The sequence below is a fragment of the Notamacropus eugenii genome, chromosome 6 (assembly GCF_028372415.1).
Source record: "Notamacropus eugenii isolate mMacEug1 chromosome 6, mMacEug1.pri_v2, whole genome shotgun sequence".
Taxonomy (NCBI): Eukaryota; Metazoa; Chordata; class Mammalia; order Diprotodontia; family Macropodidae; genus Notamacropus; species Notamacropus eugenii.
The window spans coordinates 67,861,353-67,876,826 of NC_092877.1; the positions used below are offsets into that span (position 1 = coordinate 67,861,353).

The 15,474-nt window shown below is 38.3% G+C and overlaps 1 protein-coding gene across 1 annotated transcript in view; it reads left to right on the forward strand.

The window, feature by feature from the left end:
* C1QTNF7 (C1q and TNF related 7) overlaps positions 1 to 15,474 on the forward strand; it is a 146,509-nt gene that overhangs the window by 48,786 nt on the left and 82,249 nt on the right. The window lies entirely within an intron of this gene.

A 15,474-nucleotide genomic window follows, 5' to 3' on the forward strand; every position in this document is an offset into this window, starting at 1 on the left:
TCTCAGTGGGGATTGGTGGAGAGGGAAGTAGGAAGAGATGTTGCAACTCAAAGTTTTAGCAACAACTGTTGAGTATCATTCTTGCATACAACTGGGAAATAAGAAATAAGGTTATGGGGTATAGAAATTTATCTTGCCCTATAGGACAAAAGAGAAGATGGGGATAAGGGCAGGGAAAGATGTTAGAAGGGAGGGCAGATTGGTGATAGGGATAATTAGAATGCTCGGTGTTTGGGGGTGGGGGAGAAGAGAGACAGGGAAAAAATTTGGAACACAAAATTGCATGGAAATGAATGTTGAAAACAAAATAAATAAATAAAATTAAAATTAAAAAATATGAAAGGACAATTAATAGCTTGGTAAAAGAGGCAGAAAAAATACTGAAGAAAATAGCACCTTAAATAATTGGCCTAATGGTAAAAGTGGTATAAAATCATTTACTGAGGAGAACCCTATGTGGACTGGGCTCTTGGACCCATCATTGGATCACTCTCATGACTGCTTGAAGTTCATGAATTTCTCCAAATACCTACACCTAAAAAGCAAAATAAAATAGACATTTAAAAGACATACACAATAGCAAGATTATATATTCATAGGCTACATTATAGCAGTACAAGTAGGGAGATAAAGGACTATAAAATCTTTCTTCACAAAGAGCCTAGTCCTTGCCTGTTCCATCACCAGCTAGTCTGGGAAGAAACTTGGCCTTTTTTGATGACCCCCCCCTCCCCTAGTTCTGGACAAACAAACCAACAAAAAGCTTCACCTTTACCATGTAGTTTATGCACCATGCTTAAGTGCACATGAGGGTTGAACCAACTAAATATATCATACATGTTCATAAGGGTTGGGCTCATTGGCTAGTCCGCCATTATACCATGATAATTCTCAGCTCCAGGGGCTTATTTGTTGACTTCTTAAGAATATTTTGGAGAGTAGAATGATAATTTGTCTTCTGTTAGTTTATGAACTATAGCAACCTTCTGGTATATAAGTCTGGTCTCTTGATCATGTCTTTTTAAGTCTTTAATAGGTGCTAAATTTTTGCAATCTAAAACAATCTAGTAGACAATTTTTACGATTTCCATACAAAATCTGCATTGATGAAATGATCTAAGATTCTTAAGAATGAACTTTCTATAATTTCTGGTAATAATGATCTGTTCTCGTATTGCTAGCATGAATCTTTATAAACAAATATGCTTCATTTTGTCATTGTTAGATCAATGGTTTAATACTCCTTCATCAATACATTGTTGGTCAAATTAATGTGGATGTTGTTCAAGGTCTTTAAATTCCCATTCTTGAACGTTAGCTAATTTTTTATAGGCTCCATCTAAAGATAAATCAAGATTAGTTCATTCAATAAGTCTAGTGGTATACACATTTTATCTGTCTTTACCATTAGTGCACAAAGTGTCATGTGTACCTGAAAAATTTCTATATGTTTTAATTTACCATACAGTCTAAGAACATTTATTAGCATTCCTCCTTTTTGAAGAGGAATTGATAACCACTCTCTATGGTAGGCTCTGTGTTTTGCTAATAATGTATGAAGTTTTGCTTGGATTATTATTTTTAGCCATAAAATAATAATAACCACAAAGTATTAGCTACAAACATATTTACTAAAGACTTCCTCATATCATCCTGCTGAAAGATCCAAATAGGGAAAATATCTGTAAAAGATATTGAGGGTTTGGGGGTTGGGTGGGAATAAGCTCTTGGAATTACATTCTTTTAAGGGGATTTTTCATTTTTATTTTTAGCCTTTTACAAAACTACTCTTAGAAATGGAAACTGGTGAGAATTCCAAGCTCTTTTTTTTGAGCTCTTAGTATTAATTTTAAGTAAGCTGTTTAAACCAGGGAAGGCATCTCAATTATAAACAAACTATGCTTTGAAGCAATGCCCATATTTTAATGTTTTCAATAAAAATCTTAAAATAAAATCCAAAAGAAGGCATTTTCCAGCCTTCAAAGGGAGCTATAGTCAGATAAAGTAGAGTCTCTTGAAATACAGTGTTCAGAATGCTGTGAATTCTATCTCTTTTATGTAAGCGCTGAGTTCTTATGAATTAAGTGTATTTTTGCATCTGATCTAATAACCTTAGGCAAGATAGGATTTCCACCGAAAGTCAAAAATTAATAACTGGAATTTTAGTAGAAGGTAGGTGTTCATGCAATGATTTGAAGAACACAGTGCAGAAAAACAACACACATACACATACACACTCATACCACAAGATTCTGATAATAATAGTTCAGATTATCAGATTATCCAACTTGGCCCCATTGAATGGAGGAAAAATAGTCAAGAAAGGTTCTGCCTTCTTCTTTACCACCGATGACAACTGCTAACCAACCATCAACAATAGTCAGGAGCCCTGAAAGTGGAAACACCTCCCATATAATCAGGCCTGCTTCCAGTCTAATCACTACAGCTATTACCCAGGAAAGCAACCCCTGTGGAAAAGGAGCCAGCCAACAATCAAACAACTGCAACAAGCAGGGCAAACAAGCCAGACTAGCTGAAGCATCAAGACAAGCTGAGGGAGAGACAGGAAGAAGCATGTGCTAGGCAAGTCAAACCACCACCATCACCATCTCTCCTCAGATCCTGGAGGGACAACACAACCTAGGATCTTGAACCCAAGAGCCTTGGTAATAGCCATGCTACCAAACCACTACCTTCAATTATTTTCTGGGAAGCAACCATTGTGGGGAGAAAGCCTGGCAAGTGGTCCTGCAAGTACTATGACCACTGCTACTAAAAACCCACAGTGGAAAGTTGTGGCCACCAAAGTCCCTGAGACTGACAAATGGCTCCTCATCAGAAACTGATAACATTCTATCAATATCGTTGCCATTGCTTAGTTGTTCAAGCATGCTCTACTCTTCGTGACTGTCTTTTCTTAACTGAAGAAAAGCCATGAAAGGTTAAGATTCTCCTCAACATTCCTCCCTGTTCCTGGTCATTTAACAGGTGCTATATTCTTTTCCTTGAATTCTCTTTTCAATAAATCTTGTTTCTCTAGCCTAATTTTTTCACTTCACATAAAAACCAAGATCAATTGTGAATATTATGTACTGCTTTTTTCTATATATTACTTGAGTCAAGAGAGAACAAAGAGGGGGAAAGGGAGGGGCTATTTGGAATACACCAAGATTTTAAAAGGAAAAAGTCTCATGCTATCCTGGCAATCCATGATTTTTCCAGCCTGGGAACTTAAGCTTTTATTGTTTTATCAGTAATTTATCATCTAAATGAGCTTCTCAAAATAGGAGAGAAAAGACCATGTGGACATGAGAATTAATTTGTTTCCAGGCTCAAACATTGAGTCTCTAGCCAAAATAGGTCATTTATAAAGGGCAACCTGTGTATGCTTGACCCCATGAGAGAGGAAAGGGGGTGAGAGGGAAGAGTAGAGGCAGTGAGCAAAAGGGAATTTTTTTATATTCTATTTATTTACATTAATTTCATCAAAAGCAAAGTATAAGCAAAGCTTAGAGAGATGCAGAATTCCTGGCTCAGTAAGAAAGCAGATGAAATTCAGTTTTATGCTGACAGTAACAATTCAAAGCACCTTCATGATTCATTGAAAGCTATTTGTGGACCAAAAATCTATGGTGCATCACTACTACTCAGTGCTGATGGAGCCACATTGATTACTAATAAGGACATGATCCTAGAGAGATGAGCTGAACACTTCCATAGTGTCCTCAACAGACCATCAATGCTGAGGCCACTGACTATTTACTTCAGGTTGAAGTCAATCCCTTCTTAGCTGAACTTGCAACTGAAGAAGAGTTTTTGAGAGCCATTAGGCTCCTTTCATGTGGCAAGGCACCTGGTGCTGATTCTATCCCAGCTGAGATTTACAAGGTGGGGGGACCATTGCTCATACAAAAGCTGACTGAAATTTTCCAGGTTGTGTGGCAAGAGGAGGTTATCCCCCAGGAGTTCAAGGATGCCTCCATTGTCCATCTCCATAAGGGTAAAGGGAATAGATTGTCCTGCAACAAACACAGGGGGATCTCTCTCTTAGTCATTGTTGGCAAAGTTCTTGCTAGAGTCCTCCTAAATAAGCTGATCCTTCACCTGTAAGATGGGCATATATCTGAGAGCCAATGTGGCTTCAGAAAGGGCTGAGGAACAGTCGATATGGTATTTACTGCCCAAAAACTCCAGGAGAAATGCCAGGAGCAGAACAGAGGTCTGTACACAACATTTGAAGATCTGACCAAGGCCTTTGACGCTGTTAGTCATGAGGGCTTATGGAAAATTATGTGAAAATTTGGCTGCCTGGAGAAGTTCATCAATATTGCACATCAATTTCATGATGGCATGTTTGCCCGAGTTCTGGATAATGGAAAATGCTCTCGTGCTTTCCCAGTCACCAATGGAGTGAAACAGGGTTGTGTGCTTGCTCCCATGCTTTTTAGCATGATGTTTTCAGCTATGTTGACAAATGCTTTCAATGAAGATGAACATGGCATCAAGGTCAGCTACTGTACTGATGGCAAGTTCTTCACTTTGAAAAGGCTACAAGCCAAGACCAAAGTGGAGGGAGTGTTGGTGCATGATTTTCTGTTTGCAGATTGTTGTGCGCTCAATGCAGCCTCTGAAACTGAGATGCAACAAAGTATGGATCAATTCTCTGCTGCCTGTGCTAATTTTGGCCTAATAATTAACACCAAGAAAACATAGGTGCTGCATCAGCTACCACCACACCATCCATATATGGAACCATCAGTTGCAACAAATGGAGAAGTTTTGAATGCTGTGGAATAAGTTCACTTACCTTGGTAGTGTACTTTCCAGGGATGTATATGTACATTGACAATGAAATTGATGCACTTATTGCCAGAGCTAGCTCAGTGTTTGGGAGGCTCTGAAGAAAAGTTTGGGAGAGAAGAGGTATTAGACTGACTACGAAACTGAAGGTCTACAGAGCCAATGTGCTGACCTCATTGTTATATGCTTGTGAAACATGGACAGTCTACCAGTGCCATGCCAAGAAACTGAATCGTTTCCTTTTGAACTGTGTTAGGAAGATTCCGAGGATCACCTGGCAGGATAAGGTACCAGACACTGAAGTCCTTCCTTGAACTGAACTGCCAAGTATTAAAACTATGCTTCAGAAAGCACAACTCCAGTGGACTGGTCATGTTGTTCGAATGCAAAATGTATGCTTGCCAGAAAGACTATTTTATGGAGAACTCACATGGGGCAGGCAATCACATGATGACCAAAAGAAATGATACAAGGACAGTCTCAAGGTCTCTCTCAAGAACTTTGGATTTGACTGTGCAGCATTGGGAGACACTGGCACAGGACTGCTCAGCATGGCGTGCCCACATCAGAAAGGGTGCTCTTTGAGCAAAGCAGACTTGAGACAGCACAAAGTAAACACAGGATGTGCAAATTTGGGATATCCACCCTATATATTCACATAGACTATCTGTGCCTAACTTATGGTAGAGCATTCTGAGCTCATATTGGTCTGATCAGCCACAGTTGGACACAATGAAATTTCACTTTATCATGGTGATGTCATTTTGATCCTCTTCAAAGACAAAGGACAACAATCAACCAATATTAATATTAATTATATATTATTAATATATTATATTTTACTAATATAATAATTATGTGTTAATATAATTAATCATATTAAATATAATTAATATATTGCCATAAGGTGGTCTTAGTAGGAAGAAACTGGAATGGTTTGGGAGGAATCTATCTCTCTTCTTTTCAGGAAGAAAGAAAGTTTTTGGATAAACTTAGCCCTCCACAGGAGTATATTTCAGTTATAAGCATAAAGTCAAACACATATTTCTGAGGCACTATACTTGAGACATCTTTCTAAATTAACTCTGAACCATTAAGGACCACTCTTGTTGGGTAGTCATTTGATCCAGCTAATTGTAATATCAGGTAACCTACATCTCTCCATCTTGTCCATAAGGATTGTATGAGAGCCTTTGTCAAATGCTTCATCAAAATGTAAGTAAATTATATAAAGCAAAATGCCTTGATAATGCTATTGTTGAGTCATTTTATTTATGTCCAACTCTGTGACCTCATTTGGAGTTTTCCTGACAAAGAAACTATGGATTGTCATTTCCCTCTCAAGCTAATTTTACAGTGAGGAAACTGAGGCAAGCAGGGTGAAGTGACTTGCCCATGGTCACATAGCTAATAAGTGTGAGGCACTTGCAAGTATGTCCCTTGCTATACCAATCTAATAATTTGATACTTCAATATGAGTACTGTCTCTAACAGTGAACATTCAAACCATTACCATCTTCTCAATTCTTTTGACAGTTAAATGTCCCTATCAAAAAAAAAAAAGGCTAGTCTAGCCAGTCCTTTTCTTGATGAAACCATTCTGCTTCTTTGCATTTATTGCTTCCTTATAGATCTTAGCTAACAACGTATTTAACAATGCATCCTAGAATTTTGCCAAGAATCTAAGTCAGGTTCACAGATCTTTCTTTAGTTTATCATCCATTTTTTTATCTTTTAAAAAAACACAGCATCATATTTTACCTTCTCCATTCCTATAGCATCTCTCCTGTTCTCTAAAATATTTCAAACATCACTGACCATGGGTCAGCAATCACATTCACCAATTCTTTCCTTGCCCTGAGATATAGTTCATCTAAGCATGATGACATGAACTCAAGAGTCTAGATACCTATTATCATCACCTTACTCAGCTTGGATTTCAACATTATATTAAATATTTTTGTTTCATCCTTTTCAGACCAAAGATCATTCCCCTTGATAGAAAATACAGAAGTAAAAATAAGAGTTGAGTAGTTTTACTTTCTATCAACTTACTATTATTATCCTATTTACTCTGAACAGTGGTACTATACTTTCTTCCATTTTCCTCTTTTCTCCAACATAATTTTGTAAAAAAAAATAATTTTTGGTTTTCTATGGGCTTTTTGAGAACTTAGCTCATTCTGACCTTTAGTACTTCTGACATAATTCTTAAAGGATTATATTATGTTTTCATATTCATCTTCTATTATCTACCTGTGTTTATATTTTCGGTAAATGTTTTTGTACCTAAGAGAGTCTATGAGTTTCCTGTGCATGCATATCAGTTTCATAAGAGAAATCCCTTTTACTTCTCATTGGAATGATTTTTCTTTGTGTCTTAGGAATATTATTCTTGGGGGCAGAGCCAAGATGGCAGAGTACAAGGATGAACCTGCTCTAGCTTTCCCCCCATAGTCCATAAAAATACCTGTAAAAATGACTCTGAACAAATTCTAGAGCAGCAGAAGCCACAAAACAACAGAGTGAAAGAGACTTCTAGCCCAAGACAGCCTGGAAGGCCAACAGGAAAGGTCTATCACACCAGGCTGAGAGCAGAGCACAGCCCAGCCTTGGCCACAAACCTACAGGATCATGGGTATGAGCTGTGGTTCCCAGATTTCTCAATCCACAAAAGCCAAAGATAACTTCAAAGGTCAGTAAGAAAACTTTTTCACCTGGGTGACAGGGAGTGCTGTCTGGCCCCAGTCCTGGTCCCAGGATGGTGGCAGCCACTGTGGCAGCAGCATCCACTTTTGGAGCCCTCAACCTAAAGACCCTGGGGGAATCAAGCAGCTCATCTTGGTCTCAGTTTTGAGTGGTGGACCTGGGGTGAAGAAGAGTGTTGGCATGGTTGAGCTGGTGGTAACTGTGGAGAGGGAATCCTACTCGCCAATCCAGGGCAGAAAAGAGTGCTTGTGGTCATTCAAAGATCAGAGCACAGGCCAGGAGAGAAGTAAACTCTTCTTCCTTGATTGTGCCACCTTGAAGGAACTGAGAACTTACAGGTCCCTAGAGTATACCCTCTACTTGACTAAGGACTCAAAAGTCAATAACTGGTTGGGAAAATGCCTGAAAAAAAGAAAAATAAGCCTATAGAAGGTAACTTTCTTGGTGAATAGTATTTTCTTCCATTCTTTTGGATGAGGAAGAACAAAGCATACCATCAGAAGAAGGCATCAAAGTTAAGGCTTCTACATCCAAAATCTCCAAAAAAATATGCAATGGTCACAGACCATGGAAGAGCTCAAAAAGAATTTTGAAAAATCAAGTAAGAGAGGTGGAAGAAAAATTGGGAAGAGAAATGAGAGCAATGCAAGAAAATCATGAAAAATGAGTCAATAGCTTGCTAAAGGAGACCCAAAAAATGCTGAAGAAAATAACACCTTTAAAAATAGACTAATCCAAATGGCAAAAGAGGTCCAAAAATCCAATGAGGAGAACAATACTTTAAAAAAGCAGAACTGGCCAAATGGAAAAGGAAGTTCAAAAGCTCGTTGAAGAAAACAGTTCTTTAAAAATTAGAATGGAGCATGTAGAAGCTAATGACTTTATAAGAAACCAGGAAATTATAAAACAAAATGAAAAGAATGAAAAAATAGAAGACAATGTGAAATATCTCATTGGAGTAACCACTGACCTGGAAAATAGATCCAGGAGAGATAATTTAAAAATTGTTGGTCTACCTGAAAACCATGTTCAAAAAAAGAGCCTAGACAGCATCTTCCAAGGAATTATCAAAGAAAACTGCCTTGATATTCTACACCCAGAGGGTAAAATAGAAATGGAAATAATTCATCCATCACCTCCTGAAAGAGAACCCAAAAGGAAAACTCCTAGGATTATTGTAGCCAAATTCCAGAGTTCCCAGGTCAAGAAGAAAATATTACATGTAGCCAGAAAGAAATAATTCAAGTATTGTGGAAATACAATCAGGATTACACAAGATTTAGCAGCTTCTACACTAAGGAATCAAAAGGCTTAGAATATGATATTCCAGAGGTCAAAGGAGATAGGATTAAAACCAAGAATCACCTGCCCAGAAAAACTGAGTATAATACTTCAGGGGAAAAATGAAATTTCAATGAAACAGAGGACTTCCAAGCATTCTTGTTGAAAAGACCAGAGCTGAAGAGAAAATTTGGCTTTCAAATACAAGAATCAAGAAGAACATGAAAAGGTAAACAGGAAAGAGAAGCCTTAAGGAACTCAATAAAGTTGAACTGTTTACATTCCTACATGGAAAGATGTTATTTGTAACTTATAAGACCTTTTTCAGTATTAGGGTAGTTAGAGGGGAAAAAAAATATATATATATATATGTATATATATATGTACATATAGGTAGGTGTGTATGGGTATGTATGTATGTGTATATTATATATGTATACATATGTATATATACATGGGTGTGTGTATATATATGGGGAGGCACAGAGTGAGCTGAATATGGCAGGAGAATACCTAAAAAAATAAAATTTACTGTCAAATGGGATGTACTAGAAGTAAGAGAAAGGGAGGTAGAATGTAGCAAATCATCTCAAATATAAGAGGGAAAAAAGAGCTTTTACAATGGAGGGGAAGAGGGAGGAGATGACAGGAAATAACTGAGCCTTGCTCTCATGAGATTTGGCTTAAGAAGGGAATAACACACACTCAATTGGATATGGAAATGTATTTTACCCTGTAGGAAGGCAAGGGGGAAGGGAATAGGAGACAGAAGATAATAGAAGGGACAGCAAATTGGGGAAAGGGATAATCAGAAGCAAACACTATTGTGGGAGGATAGGTCAAAAGAGAGAATGGAATAAATGAAGGGCAGGATAGCACAGAGGGAAATGTGTTTAGTCTTTTACAACATAACTATTATATGGAAGTGTTTTGCATTGTCACATATGTCACACATGAATTGCTTGATTTCTCAGTGAGGGTGGGTGAAGAGGGAGGGAGAGAATATGGAACTCAAAGGTTTAAGAATGAATGTTAAAAATTGTTTTAGCATGCAACTGGAAATGAAGCTATACAGGCAACAGAAAATAGAAATCTATTTTGCCCTACAGGAAAATAGAGGGGAAAGGAGATGGAAGAAGGGTGGGTAATAGAAGGGAGGACAGACTGGAGGTAGGGGTGCAGGGGTGCATGCTGTCCTGGGGTGGGGGTGGGGAGAGATGGGGAAGAAAATTTTGAATTCAAATTCTTGTGGAAGTGAATGTTAACAACTGAAAAACAAATAAATTATATATATTTTTAAAAAAGAAAAAAGAATGTTATTCTTGAAGGTTTTCCTCTCCTCCCAGACTGACTTCCCTTGCAGAATTTTAGATAATGACATGCTGAAACCTTTGAAATCTGTTCTTCGAAAAAAGAGCAGATGTTGGATTTCTGCCTGGCTTTCTTCTCCTTTATTATGAATTATAAAAAGGAGTGATCACTTCCTATCAAGGCTCTGATCCTTTCCACAGGTTTTTTCTCCTTATTAGTCAGAAAAGGGTCCAATATGTTAGTGACTTCTGAAATTTACCTTTTGAAGATTGGAATTCTATTTAAGATAAGTCTAAGAATTAGTTACTCTGCTTTGGGTTGGGGAGGGAAGGAGAGACAGAGAGAATGAGAGGAGGGGTGAGGGAGGGAAGGAGAGAGAGAGAGAGAGAGAGAGAGAGAGAGAGAGAGAGAGAGAGAGAGAGAGAGAGAGAGAGAGAGAGAGAGAGAAGAGAGCACACTCCACCAGACTTGGCTAATGAAATCCTCCATCACTATTAAATCATGCCTCTAAGCCAAGCTTATGATTTATTTTCTCAATTCCTCTTTGATTTATTCCTTCTGTTTTGGTGGTTTAAATGGAATATTCTAATTTCAGTATCACTTCTGTTAATCATCACCTAAATGTTGTTCATCATACTTTTTTTTTCCTTTGGGCTTCTGGATTTTTCCACATGAATATATATTGATTACGTATAATGCTATTCCACTCAGCCCTTCCTTCCTGTTCTGTAACTTTTGAATGAGAAATGTGCTTCCAGACTCATGTTCCAGTCAGTTCAATGTAACTAAGTCTCAGTAATACCTCTGAGATTAAATTTGCCTCCTTACTTTAAGATCTCTTATATTAAGGTCAATTTTGCTTGTTACATCAACTTTTTACATTCACATATAAACATAAAAAGCCATAAGTTTTATTGCTGGACTGTCTGAAATTAATCTCTCCTGAATTTGTTACATTTTTTTCCTATATTACAGCTACCATCTATAAAATTTAGCTTGGGAGATAGGTATAGGCATATTTCCCTCTCCTTTTTCACCTTAAAGCCATTTTTATTAGACTCTGGAGAACTGAATTTAGGAAACATTTATACCCTTTTAGATGCATGTTTTTTCCTTCTTATTCCTATAGGTTTTCATCTTGGGATCTCTTTCAGGTGGTGGTCAGTGGATTCTTTTCTATTTCTACTCTGCCCTCTTGTTCTAAAACTTCAGAGCAATTTTCTTTAATTATTTCTTGTATTATTGTATCAAGATTCTTTTTTGATCATAACTTTCACATAGTCCAATTTTTCTTATGTTTTCTCTTCTTGACCTATTCTCTAGATCAGTTGCTTTTATTATGTGATGTTTAATATTCTCTTTTTTGTTGTTCTTTTTATTTTGTTTTATTATTTCTTGTTCTCTTACAACATCACTGGCTTCCCCTTGTCCAATTCTAGTTTTCAAGTTTTATTTTTCCTTAAGATTCTGGATCTCATTTTCCAGTTGTTTGACTTTCTTTTCATACTCTTGGTTTTCTTGTTCCTTTTTTTGTTGTTTTTCCTCAGTCTTTCTTACTGTATTTTTAAAGTCTTTTTAAAAATTCTTCTAAGAATTCTTTTTGGACAGGTGATCATTTGATGTTACTCTTTGGAGTAGTAGAGGCTTTTTTTCCTTCAGTTTCCTCCTCTGAAGAGGAGGACATCTTCTCTGTTCCCATAGTAACTCTGTGGTTGGGTTCTTTCTCCTCTGCTTTCTCAGTTTTGTTTCATTTTGTTTTTAGCAGCTCATTGTTATACTCATCTCTATTCCTGGAGTGTGGTGACTGGTACCTCTGACCTCAGGCCTTTTGTATTGTTATTTACTGAGTTTTGTCCTGGACCCAAACTCTGCATTCCTTTCCTCCTCCAAGACACAGCTACGATGGAAATGCTTTTGCTCCTTGAAGACCTCCAATGGCTATAACCTTCATTTCTCCACTCTGGCCTGGAACTGAAAGGAAGAACTCACTCTCCTGTAAGTGTTCACAGATAGCAGCATCTCTGTGGCCCTGCTTCTGCACTCACCAGGTGTGTGGTGGGGTTCCTTTTCCTCTTCAACTGCAGGCCAGGACTGTGTCTTGTCTCAGCAACACAGATAGCCCTGGCTTCCCTCTGCAGCAGAGATTCCTTCAATCTTCCCCTGTTCAGATGTCTGACACCCCCCCCCCCCCCCCCCCACTGTGTGTGAGGTGAGAATTTCTGCGGCTTAGGCTACCTCCCAACTTGGCTGCCCCAGGACTTACTGCGTTGTTTCCAGGGAGATAGCTTGGATGTATTTATACTTCCCTCAGGCAAACCTCCATCCTGGGGTCTTTCTTCAGATCTTCTCTGGTTGTCCCATGAGGACCACAGCTCTGCCCCCTCTCTTCTTTATTTTTTGTTGCTCTATGTTCATTCACCTTCAGGTGCTATTTTATCTTGTTTGCAGAGGAAATCTGGAGAGCTTGGAATTTTCTAACCTACTCCATCATCTCCCCAGAATCCTCTCCCTTGGTCCTAAACTGTGAAGTATTTTTCCTGTCCCTCCACTTCTTTCACTCACACTAAATTTACTTTTTCCCCTATCATACAGTCACAAAAAAGATCACTGGACTTGGAGTCAGAGAACCCGGGTTCAAATCCTAGCTTTGCCAAGTATTACTTGTGTTACTATGGGCATGTCTCTTCACAGAATTCATGAGTTGGAAGGGACCTCAGTAGGCATGTAGTCCAACTTATTCCAAAAATGAATCCTTACTATAAAGTGCTGAAAATGTTAGTCCAGTCTCTGCTCAAAGACCTGCAAGGAGGGGAAAATGTATCTTTTTTCCGGGGATAGTGACAGTCCATTCCACTTTCAGATAACTCTAACCATTCAAAATGTTTTCTTTCTTTTTTTTTTTTTTTGCTTTCAAAAAACTTACGTTTTATTGTACATAAATAAATATATACAGAATGAACACACACACAAATAAGGTAGTTAGGGAGAGAGACATTAGCAACTGGGTGAAGGGGTGGGGATGAGTCAGGAAAGGCAGAAGAAGGTGGCACCAGAAGCCAGAGTTTGGAGGGAAACGAGATTTGAAGAGGCCTGGGTAAGCAGGGAGGGCAGAGTGGCTCATTTTGATCCCAGAGACCTAGGGAGCCATGGGAGGGTTTGGGGTATTACTAAAGCCTGAGACTTTTTCTTTACTTTTGGAACTTTCCTCTCCTTCAGATACCTTGTAGAGTTACCCTCAGTAAACTCATCATATCTCCTCCAGTACAGATCTCCTTCACATGTACATGGTCCAGTCCAGTAGTGTTTATTGTTATTTTCTTTAGCACCACATAAATGAAAAGCTTACTAAAAAAGGTGGGACAGATACTAAGTTACAGACAAACCAATAATGGTGCCATGGAACAGATCATCGAACGCTGCCCTCTGATCCAATATGGGAGAGGAGGGCTATGAGGGCAGAGTATTGCATATGTAGTCAGCCCTGGTCACCTTCAGGGCAGGAACTGTCCTCTGCTTCTTTTGGCATCTTATTATGTGCCAGACATACAAATGTTTACTAGGTGTCTTTCAAAATGTTTTCTTGATATCAACCTCAATTGCCCCCTTGGCAGCTTCCTCCCATTACTTCTGATTCTGCCCTCTGAGATCAAATAAAATAGCTTAATCCCTTCCTATATGTGAAAATCATTCAAATATTGGAAGACAACTATCATGTCTCCCTTAAATCTGTCCTTCAGGCTAAATATACCTAGTTCCTTCAATCGATCCTTATATGTCATGAACCTGATGCCCTTTAACACCCTGGCTGCTCTCTTCTAGTTCCTTTTTAGATCAGTTTCCTCATCCTAAAAGAGTTTAGACTAAATTACTTCTAAGGTCCTTCTATCTCTCACTCCATGATCCTAAGACCTACCTGGTGCCCTGGACCCCTCTATTATTGCTGACCACCTCCTCCAGGCTGGTCCCACTTGCTTCCATAGTCAGTATTGATACCATGCTCTACCATGTTACTGTTTTGCTAGCTGCTATCTGGAAATTACTTGCCCCCTTAAGCTTCCACAATACCTGAACTATTCACTCTGATTACAAAGTATCTCTGCCATCTTGTTCCTCCAATCCTAATTCCAGGAGGTAAAGTGTTGCTAGAGCAAATCATAAAAGAGAGCTGATTGTCTAGACATCAGGAAAAGTCTGGACCTATGATTTCATCAGAGGAGGGATTCCTGGTGTGGGAACTCCCTTTACTGAGGCAGATTTATAATATATCAATTTACGGTATCAAAGCACTGTGCGGGACATTGAAAGGATAAACTACTTATCCAGGGTCACACAGTCATTGTGTATCAGAGCTAGAACCCACACACAAGTTTTCCTAACTCAGTGGACAGCACTTTATCCACTAGGTCATGATGCCTCTATTTTACCCACAAAAACAATTGTGGTTCATAACTCAGTACTGGCCAATAAATTGTGGTATAAAAAAATTTTATTACACCATAAGAAATAACATGAAGAATTCTGAGAAACATTAGAAAACTTATATGAACTGCTGCAGAATGAAGTAAGCAGAACCAGAAGACAAATATGTACAAAAACTGAAAGATTATGAAAACAACACTAACAGGCAGCCAGACTCTGACCAATCTTGGTCCTGGAGAATAGGTAATGATACATACTTCTCTCCCCTTAGTGAGGGGTATGAGAATAAAGGAGCAAAATGTACATGCTGTCAGACTAAGGTCCTTTCACAAAGGAATTTTAATGCATAGTTTTTCTTTAGCATGTAGGTGGTAAAATGGACAGAGGGATGTCCTGGAATCAGGTACCTCAGACACTTTCCTGTGTGACCTTGGGCAAGTCACTTAATCTCTGTCTGCCTCATTTTCCTCAACTGTAAAATGAGGATAACAATAGCACCTACCTCCTAGGGTTGTTGTGAGGCTCAAACAGGATAATATTTATAAATCTCTTAGCACAGTGCCCGGCACATAGTGAGAGCTTTTCCCTTTGTTTGTTGCAAAGCAGAAGTCAGTGAGAAGTGATTATGATGTTAAGAAACAAAGGCATCATATTTTTAAATCAATAAAATGAAATCATGGAGAAGCTTTTTGATACCATGGAGAGAATATTGGATTTGAAGTCAGAAGACTTGGATTCAAAGCCTCCTTCAATCATTTTCTTTCTATGACCATGGACAGGTCATTTAACCTCTCTCAGCCTCAATTTTCTCAACTGTAAATGGGGAGGCTAGCCAAGATGATCTCTAATGTCACTTACAGCTCTAAATCTATCATCCTATGGGAAAAAAGTAAATAAGGGAATGGATTAAATAATCTCTAACTCTGACATATTGTAATAATATGAAATATTTTC